Below are 16349 nucleotides of genomic sequence, written 5' to 3'. Positions count from 1 at the left end.
TGTAAAATTTGCAATAATTTTCCATATTTGGAAAGTTCTTTTTTTATACCCATCACCGTAGGATGGGGGTATACTATTCTATTCTAGTGCAATACATCAAAATATTGATCTGCGACCTTATGAATTATATATATTCTGGATCGTCTTTATATTCAAAATAAATCAGTCATGCCCTTCAGCCTATCTGCGAATATTCCGATAGTGTTCGAATGAATAAATCTAGCCACTTAAAAGTTTGGATATCTTACCGAATCTTATATACCCTCCACCATAGATCGCATTTGTCGAGTTCTTTTCCCGGCATCTCTTCTTAGTCAAAAAAATGATATAAAAAAGATTTGCTCTGCTATTAGAGCGATATCAAGATATGGTCCGGTTTGGATCACAATTATATTATATGTTGGAGGCCTGTGTGAAATGTCAGCCAATTCGAATAAGAATTACGCCCTTTGGTAAAATAGAGAGATCCATTCATATGGGAGCTGTATCAAGCTATAGACCGATTCATACCATAATAAACACGTACATTAATGGTCATGAGAGGACCCGTCGTACAAAATTCCAAGCAAATCTGATAATAATTGCGATCTCTGGAGGCTCAAGAAGTCAAGATCGCAGATCGGTTTATATGGCAGCTATATCAGGTTATGAACCGATTTGAAACTTATTTGACACAGTTGTTGATAGTAAAAACAAGTAAAAGCGTGCTAAGTTCGGCCGGGCCGAATCTTATATACCCTCCACCATGGATCGCATTTGTCAAGTTCTTTTCCCGGCATCTCTTCTTAGGCAAAAAAGTATATAAGAAAAGAGTTACTCTGTTATTAAAACGATATCAAGATATGGTCCGGTTCGGACCACAATTAAATTATTATTGGAGGCCTGTGTAAAATTTCAGCCAATTCGTTTAAGAATTGCGCCCATTGGGGCTCACGAAGTAAAATAGAGAGAACGATTTATATGGGATCTGTATCGGGCTATAGACCGATTCAGACCATAATAAACACGTTTGTTGATGGTCATGAGAGGATCCATCGTACAAAATTTCAGGCATATCGGATAATAATTGCGACCTCTAGGGGTCAAGAAGTCAAGATCCCAGATCGGTTTATATGGCAGCTATATCAGGTTATGAACCGATTTGAACCTTATTTGACCCAGTTGTTGAAAGTAAAAATAAAATACGTCATGCAAAATTTCAGCCAAATCGGATAGGAATTGCGCCCTCTAGAAGCTCAAGAAATCAAATCCCCAGATCTGTTTACATGACAGCTATATCAGTTTATGAACCGATTTGAACCATACTTGGCACAGTTGTTGGATATAATAACGAAATACTTCGTGCAAAAATTCATTCAAATCGGATAAGAATTGTGCCCTCTAGAGGGTCAAGAAGTCAAGACCCAAGATCGGTTTATATGGCAGCTATATCAGGTTATGGACCGATTTGAACCATACTTGGCACAGTTGTTGGGTATCATAACAAAACACGTCGTGCGAAATTCCATTCCAATCGGATAAGAATTGCGCACTCTAGAGGCTCAAGAAATAAAGACCCAAGATCGGTTTATATGGTAGCTATATCAGGTTATGGACCGATTTGAACCATACTTGGCACTGTTGTTGGATAAAATAAGAAAACACGTGGTGCAAAATTTCATTCCAATCGGATAAGAATTGCGCACTCTAGAGGCTCAAGAAGTCAAGACCCAAGATCGGTTTATATGGCAGCTATATCAGGTTATGAACCGATTTTAACCATACTTGGCACAGTTGTTGGATATCATAACAAAACACGTTGTGCAAAATTTCATTCTGATCGGATAAGAATTGCGCACGCTAGAGGCTCAAGAAGTCAAGACCCAAGATCGGTTTATATGGCAGCTATATCAGGTTATGGTCCGATTTGAACCATACTTGGCACAGTTGTTGGATATCATAGCAAAACACGTCATGCAAAATTTCGTTCCAATCGGATAAGAATTGCGCACTCTACAGGCTCAAGAAGTCAAGACCCAAGATCGGTTTATATGGCAGCTATATCAAAACATGGACCGATATGGCCCATTTACAATACCAACCGACCTACACTAATAAGAAGTATTTGTGCAAAATTTCAAGCGGCTAGCTTTACTCCTTCGGAAGTTAGCGTGCTTTCGACAGACAGACGGACGGACGGACGGACGGACGGACGGACGGACGGACGGACAGACGGACGGACATGGCTAGATCGACATAAAATGTCACGACGATCAAGAATATATATACTTTATGGGGTCTCAGACGAATATTTCGAGTAGTTACAAACAGAATGACGAAATTAGTATACCCCCCATCTTATGGTGGAGGGTATAAAAACAAATCAATGGCAATTTGTAATGTAATAAACATAAGAAAACTCGTGCGCTAGCCCAAGGAAAATTAAAATAGCATTGCAGCTTATATTAAGTGAGAGTTTTAAAAGGTGAACATCTCTCTAAATGCCACATCAAATTTGCTATGCAATGAAGGAAAGTGTATTGCATAAGGGCGATCTGCATCGATCGTAACAAAAGGTGGTCAGAAAAGGCAAAGCCTCAGCACAATATTTTGTTTAATTATGAAATACCACATTATTCATGCAGCGTAACGCCTTAAAAATATGTATTTTGATATTATAATGTTAATTTTAATTAAGTGTCAAAATTAAATAAAGTGTGATAATTTAATAAAGTGTTATGCAAATGTATCATGTTTTTCTTAATCGATTTTTTTATTGTCAAGGTATCTTAGAAGGATTCAGTGAGCTTTATTGGACATTACCGAAAATACAATTGAGATGTTCGGATAATATAAACACTTCTACCATTTAAGGTCTTGAGTTCATAAAAGGCACATCTCTTATCTTACTACTCTGAAATTTGTACATAGTCTTGTATGAGACTACACATTGGATGGGGTCATATATGGATATATGCAGCTGCCAAATAGACTGATCTTCAGATGTAAGGCCGCGAGTCTACACAAGTATATATATTATTGGTATCTCTGAAGTTTGAAATAAAATGTAGTGGATCATTCGATGCGCATTTCAAGTACAATCCAAAATTGTTTAAATATTTCCTTATATGTAAAATAGTTGCTCGTATTGTATAGGATAACAAACATGATATATCCAAAATTTGGCTCAGCTATACTTTATTCGTTTGTATGCTCAATTATGTCATTTCGTTCGCATCACATATCTATTTCTTTCACTACAAAGTGTAATATTATTATTCCGCGTTAAACTTTATGACGATATAGCCATGTTTCTCCATTCTTCTGTCTGTTGAAATCACGGCACAGCTTAACGATATTGAGCTGAAACTTCGCAGACAATCTTTTTATACCAATCACCAAATATCAATATCCGACCCTATAAAATATATATATTCTTGATCGTCGTAAAAGTATAAGACGACCCAGCCATGTCCGTCCATCTGTCTGTTGAAATCAGGCTACAGTCTTTAAAAATAAAGATATTTAGCTGTAACTTTGCACATTTTCTGTTTTTATCCATAGGCAAGTGAAGTGGGCTATATCGGACTATATCTTGGTGTAGACCCCATATAAAACGATCTGCCGATTTAAGGTCTTAGGCCCATAAAGGCCGCATTTATTACCCGATTTTGCAGAAATTTGAGACAGAGTTGTTTTCGGTCACTAGACATCCTTGTTTAATTTGGACAAGATCGGTTTAGATTTCGATATAGCTGCCATATAGACCGATTTCTCGACTTAAGGTCTTGGGCCCATAAAAGGCTCGTTTATTGTCCGATTTCGCTGAAATTTGGGACAGCAAGTTGTATTAAGCTCTTCGACATCTTTTTTAAATTTGGACCAGATTTGGATATAGCTGCTTTATAGACTAATCTCTCGATTTAAGGTCTTATAATCCAAAAAGTGGCATTTATTGTTCGATTTCGCTGAAATTTAGGGCAGTGAGTTGTGTTAGGTCACTCAATATCTTTCTTCAATTTGGCCAATACCAGTCCAGATTTGTATATAGCTGCTATATAGACCGATCTCTCGATTTGAGGTCTTGTGCACATGAAAGGCGAATTTGTAATCTAATTTCGCTGAAATTTGGGACAATGAATTGTGTTCAGCACTTCAAAATCTGTTTCCAATTTGGCTTAGACCGCTCTAGATTTAAATAGAGCTGCCATAAAATCGATCTCTCTATTTTAGGTTTTGGGCACATAAAAGGCGCATTTATTGTCCGATTTCGTTGAAATTTGGGACAGTGAGTTGTGTTGGGTCCCTCAATATCTTTTCAATTTCAATTTTGCCCAGATCGGTTCAGATTAGGATATAGCTGCCATATGACCGATCTCTCGATCTAAGGTCTTGGGCCCCATTTACTATCTGATTTCGCTCTAATTTGACGAAGTGATTTATGTTTGGCTTTTCGACATCCAGGGGTTATATGGTTCAGATCGGCATATATCTGGTTATAGCTGCCAACAAAATCAATATTTTGTTATTCAAAATTGAACATTGACTTTTATTTATTACACCAATCAATGTCCGTGCCGGGTTTGGTCCAAATCGTACATAGCTGCTATGGTTGCACAAAATATGCATCTTTTATCGGATTATGACGAAAGGTGGTTTACATATATACCCGAGGTGGCTGGTATCCAAAGTTCAGCCCGGCCGAACTTAATGCCTTTTTACTTGTGTTATTTATGCAGGCTATAAAAATTGAAAAAATTAGTTGAAACGATCCATGCCAAATATGTAAACATCGGTATATTTAAGATATAGCTGTCTGTATCGGGTCGCATTCGGCTATAAAAAGGAGGCTCTTTATCATTGAGCTTAAACTTGAATCGGACAGCACCCATTGATATGTGAGAAGTTTGCCCCTGTTCCTTAATGGAATGTTCATGGGCAAAATTGCAATTGAGTTGGCCTTTCTATATTCCTATCGAGTATGGCTAAGATGCAAATTGCAAATTTTCCCATGAACATTCCATTAAGGAACAGGGACAAACTTCTCACATATCAATGAGTGCAGTCCGATTCAAGTTTAATCTCAATGATAAGGCACCTCCTTTTTATAGCCGAGTCCGAAAGTCGTGCCTCAGTGCGACACCACTTTCGGGAGAAGTTTTTTCATGGCAAAGAACCTCACAAATGTTGCCAGCATTAGGAGGTGAAAACCACCGCTGAAAATTTTTTGGGATGTCGACGCCGGGATTTGAACCCATGCGTTCAGCGTCAAAGTCGGACATGCTAACCAGAGCTACGGTGGCCTCCATTATTTTGAATATAGCTGCCATTTATACCGATCTCTCGGATAAAAGCAGAGTTTATTGCCCTATTTCGCTGGAAGTTTGCACAGTGAGCTTTGTTAGTCTCTTCGACATCCGTTTTCTATATGGCTCAGATCAGTCTATATTTCGACAATGCTGCTATATAGACCAATATCCCAATTTGGGGTATTGGGTCATAAAAGTCGTATTTTTTAACCCATTTCGCTGGAATTCGTTACAGTGTGCTATGCCAGGCTTTTCGACATGAGGGCTCTATATGGTTTAGATCGGTCTATGTTTGGATATAGCGGCCATAGAGACCGATCACCCGATTTAAGTTTTTGGGCCCATAAAACCTGTATTTTGTTGCCGATTATTCTGAAGTTGGGTACATTGGGCTGTAGTACACCTTCACATATCGTCCTGAAAATGGTAGAGATCAGACTATATTTAGATATAACTACCACATAGACCAATATTCTGTTTTACCATTTTGAACGGTGAATTGTATTAGATTGCTCGACGTCGGTGTCGAATCCAAATGGGACCATATTTTGATACAGCCATAGGTTCACATGTTATGCATCTTTCACCAAATAGCGACAAAATGTATCCGACGTGGCGGACATCCAAAGTTCGGCCCTGCTTTTTAAGTGCCTTTTTTCTTTTTGGTTAGTGTTTTTTGCATTTGATATTCTGTTTTGATCTCCAACATGTTATGTTATTTATTTATGACTCATCTAAAGACTTTGGGGATCCTTTGGGGAGTGCTCAAAACATTCAAAACTAGAACAACATATTCACGAGGTTTTATTTTCAGGTCAAAATGTGTTTTTAATTTTAAGGTGGTCAGACATATAGACAAAAAGACTGACATGAATGCACATATTCACATATTTGTGAATTTATTCACAATATATATTTAAATCAACTTCACAAAATAAATCATTCAAAATCACATTTACTTCCAATATTCAATATGTTTTCGTATTTCTTTTTTATATTTGTTATGAGGCAAAATTTCATCACAATATTAAAATTCTGGACAGTAATATGCAGTTAGCTGTTGTCCTCGAAAAGTAGTCAAAGTCGGTTGTCCTAAAACAACGGCGATGCGTAGAGATTGAAAATAAATTAAGCAGCGTTGGCAATCCTGTTTTACTTATATACAGCGTGATATTCAAGGACGCGTCCTCGAAAGTAACGATACATAAAGTAATGTACTCAAAATTACCGGTAGGTACTAAATCTGCGATAAATAGGCCCCAAATAGGGCAAAAAAGTTTTTTTTTATATAGAAAGGCTTAAAAAGTCGCGAGATAATTTTTAATTGGTCAAAACTCCGAAAATTTTTTGGTCCCCAAAAGTCACGGTACACATACATATATATATATATATATATATTCTCGATTCTACATTCGAATACCTATTATTTAGGCCCTTATTGCCATAGTAGGCTAAAGTGGTCGGTTTGAAGGGAGTTTAGGGGGCGAACCTTGAATTTGTATAAGCATCGTGCCCCCAAAGTACACAAATTCTGTGCTACGGGTCTCGTTCAGATCCACACTAATTAATTTTTTTTGTATTGGTTATCTACATTCAAAATCATATTTCAACTTGGCCTTCATTTATTATTTTCATTTATTTTTTCTGGGTAGGATGGGAGGGCAACTGCCCCCTGACAAGTCCTTTCATCTGTAAACAATATTTTGTCAGTCGTTCTACATGACACTTTCGTGTTGCTTTTATAAGAAGGAGAGGATCGGTCCCCCGACGTTAAGACCCAAAAGGCGATCTACATGTCCGGCTGAACGGCAGGACGTGACCTAGATACTTGAATTCTTATATCAACATTAGATTCGAACTCTTGGGGTGGGAGGAGGCTCATCAGATACCAAGGAATAAATTTTTAAATCACATTCTTGCTCTACTTTTAAATACCTTTCATTTACTATCCATATTTTCCAATCGGTAAATATGTACTGCTGGGGGTTTTGGGAATGGGGAGGCCTCTCAGACACCAAGGAATACATTTTTATCTCAGATTTGTACTTTACTGTTAAATACCTCTCACTTGATACCCATATTGCCCAAAGCGGTAAAAGTGTCCTGTTGAGTGGTGTTTTTGGGGGTGGGGTCTCCTCCGTTACGTTGACATTTTTATAACAAATTCGTACTCTACTCCTAAATACCTCCTATTTGATACACATATGGCCAAGGGTGATATTCTTATACCAAGTTCGTAATCTACTCTTCAATACTTTTCATTTGATACCCATATTGTTCCAGTCGGTAAACATGTCCGTTCAGGTGGGTTTTGAGATAGCGTGTACTAGGTTAGTTGCCCCAAAATTGTATACCAACTTCGTGTTTTTGGGATACCATGAGGTGGCATACAAAATTTCACTTAAATCGGTGTACGCATCTACAAGATCTGACGTTTTTGAAAATTAGGTTAAGGGGGAGGGTCCGCCCCCCTTCGGATACCAAAAAATTTAGTACCCTATTTTCATCCGAGGCCTAAACTATACCATCTGTGAAAATTTCATGAAAATCGGTTCAGCCGTTTTTGAGCCTATACGGAACAGACAAACAAACCAGCGCAACAATTTTATTTTAAAACCCTCCACCATTGGATGGGGGTATACTAATTTCGTCATTCTGTTTGTATCTCCTCGAAATATTCCTCTGAGATTCCATAAAGTATATATATTCTTGATCGTCATGCCATTTAAGTCTATCTAGCCATGTCGGTCCGTCCGTCTGTCTGTCTGTTGAAAGCACGCTAACTTTCGAAGGAGTAAAGCTAGACGAACGAATACTTCCTATGAGTGTAGGTCGGTTGGGATTGTAAATGAGCTGCCCTATAAATCGTCTTGGATCTTGACCGATTTGGCTGAAATTTTGCATGACGTGTTTTGTTATGATTCCCAACAACTGTGTTAAGTTTGGTTAAAATCGGTCCATAAACTGATATAGCTTTCACATAAACCGATCTGCGGTTTCGATTTCTTCTGCCTTTATAGGACGCAATTCTAATCCGATTTGGCGAAATTTCGCATGAGGTGTTTTGTTATGACTTTACTCAATTTCTGAGGTCATAATGTTTAATTAGACTCCATTGGATTTAGGGTATTTTTAATTAATAAAACAAGACTACATAATGTCTAGCGATAATTGAGAGCAACAAGAGAATAGCAAAGTAAAATTGACTTCACTGATCGATAATCACATACACAAATTAGATTTCAACCAGAGAGATTTGTTGGCACTATCCACAGTGGTAGAGAGTAACAATTTTTGAAGAAAACATAAAGATTTATTCATTTTAAGTCTTGATAAAGGGGGAAAGACTGTTGCTATGACAATCACCGACTACAAGACAAAAATAAATGGTATTTGAAATGATATGTGCACATATGATCGGGTAAAAATGAGTCCAACTACCAACCTCCAAAATACAAACACTAATTTGGTTGAAACTCTAACTTGAACTTGAATCTTATTAATCCATTAGAGAGGAATAAATTTATCACAAATTTATCTTCCTTATAAAATATATAGATTACCCAAGATAAACAAGGATGGAACCCCCTTACGACTTCCAAGAACTGTGCTTAGTACGGTTCAAACGGTCCATAACCTGATAAAGCTGCAATATAAACCGATCTTGAATCTTGAGTCACTAGAGAGCGCAATTCTTGTCCGATTTGGGTGAAATTTTTCAAGATGTGTTTTGTTATGACTTCCTACAACTGCGCCAGATATAATTGATATAGCTGCCATATAAACATAACCATAAACATAACCTGATATAGCTGCCATATAAACCGATCTGGGATCTTGACTTCTTGAGCATCAACAGGTCTCAATTATTATCCGATTTGGCTGAAATTGTTTACAATGACTTCTCTCATGAACTTCAATATACGTGTCAGTTATGGTCTGAATCGGTCTATAGCCTAATACAGCTCCCATATAAACCGATCTCCCTATTTTACTTCTTGAGACCATTAAGGGCGAAATTTTAATTCGAATAGCTCCAATATCATTTTATCATATTTTTGCAAACAAAGAGATATCGAGGAAAGAACTCGATAAATGTGATCCATGGTAGAGGGTATATAAGATTCGGCCCGGCCGAACTTAGCACTCTTTAACTTGTTTAAGTTACCTTGAAAAACTATATGAGAAGTACATACAATAGAGAATTGATAATATATATATAAAGGGGAGCTTTATCTAAACATGAACCGATTTTCACCACAATTCATAGCGTCACTAGTGCAAAATTTCGTGATGATTGAATAATAAATGCGAACTGTACCTTGATTACAAAACACGGACAGACAGATAGGCGAATTCGTGGCGAGACAGTCATTGCTAAACCGAACTTGGAAGCAATTCTGAGTCGATCAGTGCACTATTAACTTTCAAAGTAGTCGTTTTGGATGTAACATGTATCTAATTAACAACAAGTGCCGTATAAATGTTTACTTTGTGCTCAAATTAAATTCGGAGATGTAGAAGCCTCCAATGGATCCCAAACAATGCAATTTCGAATTTTGAACGATGGTCATTATATTTCAAATTTGGCTTATTGGGAAGTCCCTATTTGCAAAAAAAAAAAACAAGTAAAAGCGTGCTAAGTTCGGCCGGGCCGAATCTTATATACCCTCCACCATGGATCGCATTTGTCGAGTTCTTTTCCCGGCATCTCTTCTAAGGCAAAAAAGGATATAAGAAAAGATTTGCTCTGCTATTAGAGCGATATTAGGATATGGTCCGGTTTGGACCACAATTAAATTATATGTATGTTGGAGACCTGTATAAAATGTCAGCCAATTCGAATAAGAATTGCGCTCTTTGTGGGCTCAAGAAGTAAAATAGAGCGATCGATTTATATGTAAGCTGTATCGGGCTATAGACCGATTCAGACCATAATAAACACATATGTTAATGGTCATGAGAGAATCCGTCGTACAAAATTTCAGGCAAATCGGATAATAATTGCGACCTCTAGAGGCTCAAGAAGTCAAGATCCCATATCGGTTTATATGGCAGCTAAATCATGTTATGAACCGACTTGTACTTTATTTGACATAGTTGTTGATTGTAACAATAAAAAACGTCTTGCGAAATTTCAGCCAAATCGGAAAGGCATTGCTCCCTTTAGAAGCTCAAGAAGTCAAGTCCCCAGATCTGTTTATATGACAGCTATATCAGGTTATGAACCAATTTGAACCATATTTGGCACAGTTGTTGGATATCATAACAAAATACTACGTGCCAAAATTCATTCAAATTGGATAAGAATTGCGCCCTCTAAAGGCTCAAGAATTCAAGACGCCAGATCGGTTTATATGGCAGCTATATCAGGTTATGGACCGATTTGAACCATACTTAGCACAGTTGTTGGATATAATAAAGAAACAGGTCGTGCAAAATTTCATTTCAATCGGATAAGAATTTCGCACTCTAGAGGCTCAAGAAGTCAAGACCCAAGACCGGTTTATATGGCAGCTATATCAGGTTATAAACCGATTTGAACCATACTTGGCACAGTTGTTGGATATCATAAAAAAACACGTCGTGCAAAATTTTATTCCAATCGAATAAGAATTGCGCACTCTAGAGGCTCAAGAAGTCAAGACCCAAGATCGGTTTATATGGCAGCTATATCAAAACATGGACTGATATGGCCCATTTACAATACCAACCGACCTACACTAATAAGAAGTATTTGTGCAAAATTGCAAGCGGCTAGCTTTACTCCTTCGGAAGTTAGCGTGCTTTCGACAGACAGACGGACGGACGGACAGACGGACGGACATGGCTAGATCGACATAAAATTTCACGACGATCAAGAATATATATACTTTATGGGGTCTCAGACGAATATTTCGAGTAGTTACAAACAGAATGACGAAATTAGTATACCGCCCATCTTATGGTGGAGGGTATAAAAATAAAAAATTATTATGGGACAGTCTAATGTACATACCTTTCCATTGTTGATATTAGAGGGTGTTTACGAATAATGATGTACAGCATGCTATAAAGTTAACAACATTTACTTTGATAAAGGTCTGGCAAACACATTCGCTAGTCACACACCCCAGCGCACGGTGGGGTATATGAACCTCAAATGGCGCTAAATTGGTTATTTTTGAGTTTTCGAAATACAATTTGATTTTTTATACATGATCAAATAAATAGAAAATGACGATATCAGAAAATCCAGGAATGTTTTTAGATAACTTCCGTCTCCAGGCTTGCTCCAAAATGAAACTTGTTCAACGCCTTTTTGAAAAGTCAACTAAACGGAACCTAAAAATTTAATCTTGATCTTCAGGCATTAAACAAACTAAAAAAAATTATTTCACTACAATTCTCTCTCTGAATTATTGGTTTTGTCAAAATAAGTTCGAATATCAAATTTGCACTTTTGGACAGTTAAAAAAATACACAGACAACTTCTGATAAAATATAAAAATAAGTAGTTTTATCTGTAAACTAATTTACTATGTTGGTAATAATACCTATATACCTTTAGTTTTTATTTTAAAAAACATTTTCTTGTTATATACGTACAAAATATGAACAGCCATTATAGGGCATATTAGATAAAATATATAAATTGAAGAGCTATGTATATCTAAATCTGAAACGATGTTGATGAAATTTTCTTTAAATATTTTGTCTTTTAGTTCATCTGTTCCTTTTATTACTCAATTTCTGAGGTCGTAATGTTGAATTAAACTCCAATGGATTTAGGGTATTGTTATTAATTAATAAAACAAGACTGCATAATATCTAGCGGTAATCGAGAGCAACAAGAAATTAGCAGAGTAAAATTGACTTCACTGATCGATAATCACATACACAAATTAGATTTCAACCAGAGAGATTTGTTGGCACTAGCCACAGTGGGAGAGAGTAAAAATTTTTGAAGAAAACATAAAGATTTACTCATTTTAAGTACTGATAAAGGGGGAAAGACTGTTGCTATGACAATAACCGACTACAAGATAAAAATGAATGGTATTTTAAATGATATGTGCACATATGTTCGGCTGAAAATGGATCCAACTACCAACCTCCAGAATAAAAACTCTAGGTTATGTTAGGTTGAAAAGAGGGTGCAGATATTAATCCGCCCCATGCCACTATGGACATACACCTAAGCCAGTAATCGGCTTATTGTGCGCTCTAAAAACTATAAAGTTACCTCAAAAAAGAAAATTTTAAGTTAGGAATTCCGTGCTACTTAAAAAATCCTTAATTGTTTTCAATGCCACACCCCTAAGTTGGTTCATGTCTGATATTGTGTCTCCACCTAAGTACCGGTATCTGTTGGACGCGAATGCCGGTCAATAACAAAAGAAATGCTCCAACGTCTCATCATCTTCCCCGCATGGCCTACACATGCTATTACTTGCCGCACCGATTTTACATAAGTGAGCTCGTAGTCCTATATGTCCCGTTATGATACCAATAGCTATAGTGACCTCCTTCTTGCTTCCTTGTAGTAATAGCCTCGTCTTCTCATGGACCTGGGGGGACCTGGATCTCCCATAGGATTTTCGCCGTCCTACCGACCGTTTCACTGTTCCACAATGTTGCATGCGCATTCATAGCCAACTCTTTTAACTCGGACTGCGTCGACCCGAAAGGCTTCGGATTAACCAAGTTTATTGAAGGTAGTCTTCTGGCCTTCACCGCCAAATTGTCTGCCCTTTCATTTCCCCTAACTCCGTTATGGCCCGGCACCCAAACGATGCGGATTTTCCATCCTCAGAGAAGGCGTTTATCTCCTTCTTACACTGCCAGACTATTCGTGACCTTACCGTCCTGGTTGCTATTGCCCTTATGACAATTTTACTGTCGGTAAAGATGTTCACACTCGACGTCCTCGCGTTAGCACCATACCACTTCACGCATTCCGTGATCGCCCGGATCTCCACCTGCAGGACCGTATTATGGTCAGGCAGTCTAAAACAGATGTCAGTCCCTGGGTTTTCAATGTGAACCAGCAGGCCCACTCTGTCCTCTAGCTTTGATCTATCCGTGTAATATGATCTTCCAGATGGCAATACTAGGGTTCTGTCAATCCAAGACTGTGCCGATGGCAGCAGTGCCTCGCCCTCGACCTCAAGGTTCATCTCAGGTATCCGATCGGAAACCTTTCCCCTTCCATCCAGGTTTCCTATCGTAGCCTCGATTATACCGCGATGATGGTATGAGCTGCTCCCATCCTCAATCCATTCTCCCATTGCCTTAAGTCTCATAGCCGTAGTGGCTGCCTTACACTTAATCTGTACGTCAATGGGTCGGATATCTAGAATATCTAGAAGGTCGGAATCAGGCTCCTGTAGAGCCAGTGGACTATCCTAGGATTCAGGCCCAATTTTGAGCCTACGGCCCGTCTACTTAGTGCCCAACATCTGTGAGCCTTCTCAGTAAGCTCCTGAATGTGACAATTCAGTTTCCTTTCGAAGATCACACCTAAGTATTTGACCTTATCAGATATCGAAATCGTCTTATTGAGGAAACGTGGTGTGTTAAATAGGCCCACATTCGTCTTCCTCGTGAACAGGCATATTTCAGTCTTCTCTGGATTAACATTGAGACTTCTGATTCTAGCCCAGTCATATGCCATATGCAAGACCCTTTCGGCCCTTCTGCATAGCTCGTTCGGATCCTTACCCCTCAGAAGTATTATAACATCGTCTGCGTAGCAGACGGGTTCAAATCCCTCCTCAATCAGCATCCGTAATAGGTCATTTATGGTGGTCACCCATAGGATTGACGATAAAATGCCCCCCTGTGGCGTGCCCTGTGCCATCTACTAAAGTTTCAGTTTGGACATGGGTTTTTTCATATTGACGCTATTGACCTGTTTGCAGAAAAGCTTCAAGGAGGCACGTCTGCCGCTCTGGTAATCTTATTGCATACACATCCCAATAAACTTCCGCTTTTTTACGACGTGCTCTGTTAAAAAGTCTGCGGACCTCTTTCCCATTATTGCAAATCTCCCCGGTCATCCAGGGTTTTTGTTGAGCTGATTTCCTTTCCCGAAGAGGACAACTATCTTCGAGGGATCCCACCAGTGCATTTGTAATCCTGTTGACATTTTCCTCAATCTCTTCTGTGCTTGGACAATCTAAATTATCTTGCCCAAGTCTTCTTCTGAGTAACCTTCCGAATTTTGTCCAGTTGGTTTTCTACTTATTACGGAAGCTTATCGGATTTGGCGCTGGCCGTGCTAGTCTAAACCTAACGCAGCGATAGTCAGAGAAAGAGTGTTCCATGGAGACCCGCCATTCCTGAACCTCATCGATCAGATTTTCGGAACATATCATCAAATCTAATCTAATAATCATCTAATCTAATCTCCCTAATCCTATTAACAAAGGTAGCGGTGTTACCAATATTAAGTGTTATTAGGTCGTTAGTATTCAAGAACTCTGCCAGGGCTTGGCTTTGCTTATTAGTGTTGGTACTACCCCACGAAATGTGGCGAGAGTTCGCATCGCACCTTATTAGTACCTCGTTTCCTTTCTGTTTTGCTTTCCTCACCAGCCGTTGCAGCTCCGACGTAGGTGGCGGTGTCGGAAAGTCGAATGCAGATAAAGTGACGCCAGGTATGCTTCACCGTCTCCCTGTCTCACTACTGTTGCATCCGACGTTGACAACTCTGGGGAAAATATATAATTCAAATTTTGTATGACAAATAACGCAGGTCCTTGGCCGAGTACCAATGTTAGCATAGAATAATTGGTAGTTGATATGGTTTAATCCAGAAACTTTGTTCCGGGTCGTCCATGGCTTCTGAATTAAAGCAATATAAATCTTGCCAATGCTGATTTTCTCCATCAGAGCGTGTGTAGCAGTCTCGCTCCGGTGGAGGTTTATCTGGATTATCTCAATCATTGGTCCTCCAGTAAATGGCATCTTGGGAGTAGGTGATGATCTCATCGTCGGCTCCCTGGTCTTTAGACTGCATTGACTTTCCTGTCACTGCACTGCCTGATGTCATCGTTTTAGGTTCATTGCCTAGTCTAGTCTTCCGACTTCTTATAAAGTCGGTAATGGATCCATCGTCAGGTCCCTGTTCGTTAAGCTTTATTGGGTTTCCATTCCCTGTTCTGACTGGTGTTTTAATACTAGGATCTTTGCCTTCCAAATCTTAAGCAAATGGGCTTCTTGAGAGTAGGTGATGGTACCATCATCGGCTCCCTGTTCGTTGGGTTGCATTGAGTCTCCTGTAGCTGCGCTGCCTAATATTTCAATATTAGGATCTTTACCTATCCCAGTATTCTGAATCTCTAAGTCGGTGATGGGTCCGTCGTCGGGTTCCTGTTTGTTAGGCTGCGTTGGGTCTCTCGCCACTGCACTGCCTAATATTTTAGTATTAGGATCATTGCTTTTCCTAGCCCAATTTGCTGGGCGGTGTTGAATCACCTGCCACTGCACGACCTGGTGTCCCAAAAATTGAATTGAAAATTTCTGCCTATCCTAGTCTTCCCAATCTTAAAAAAGACAGCTTTGCTCACGTAGTGCGCCATGCCTTTAGTCTTAGCCAAACTTGTCACGGAGACTTGGTCAATGCCAACCACAAAGAGAGTTCCTTCCTCTTTCTCCTCCCTGTAGAAGACCACTCTGCGACCAAACCTTGGTTTTGCTTGCCCATGGATCCCAACATGCGTTCCGTCGCAAATTTAATGCCCCATCCCTTGATGAAGACCGTAGCCTTTGTGAGCTGGGGGATATCCACCTTTCTCATAAGGTCGAGCTTTGCGTCCTCCCAGGGAGCGTGAATACATCTGACGAGCTGTTTGACGGTATCAATACATTCCGCCGACGCAAAACGCAGTGTAAAGATGTTCCCTCTAAAATGGTGGACCCTCTACAGAGTGGTGGTGGTGGACCCTCTACAGAGTTCCACACATGCTCTAAAATCCGATCGTTAACTAGATCCTCCACTTGGCACCGATGATCTGGTGGAATCCTACCGGATGCACAGCCGATATTGATAACTGCATAAGTCAGCTCATCTCTGTT

The sequence above is a fragment of the Stomoxys calcitrans genome, chromosome 1, assembly GCF_963082655.1.
Source record: "Stomoxys calcitrans chromosome 1, idStoCalc2.1, whole genome shotgun sequence".
In the NCBI taxonomy this organism is placed as follows: Eukaryota; Metazoa; Arthropoda; class Insecta; order Diptera; family Muscidae; genus Stomoxys; species Stomoxys calcitrans.
This window is presented reverse-complemented; position numbering follows the sequence as displayed.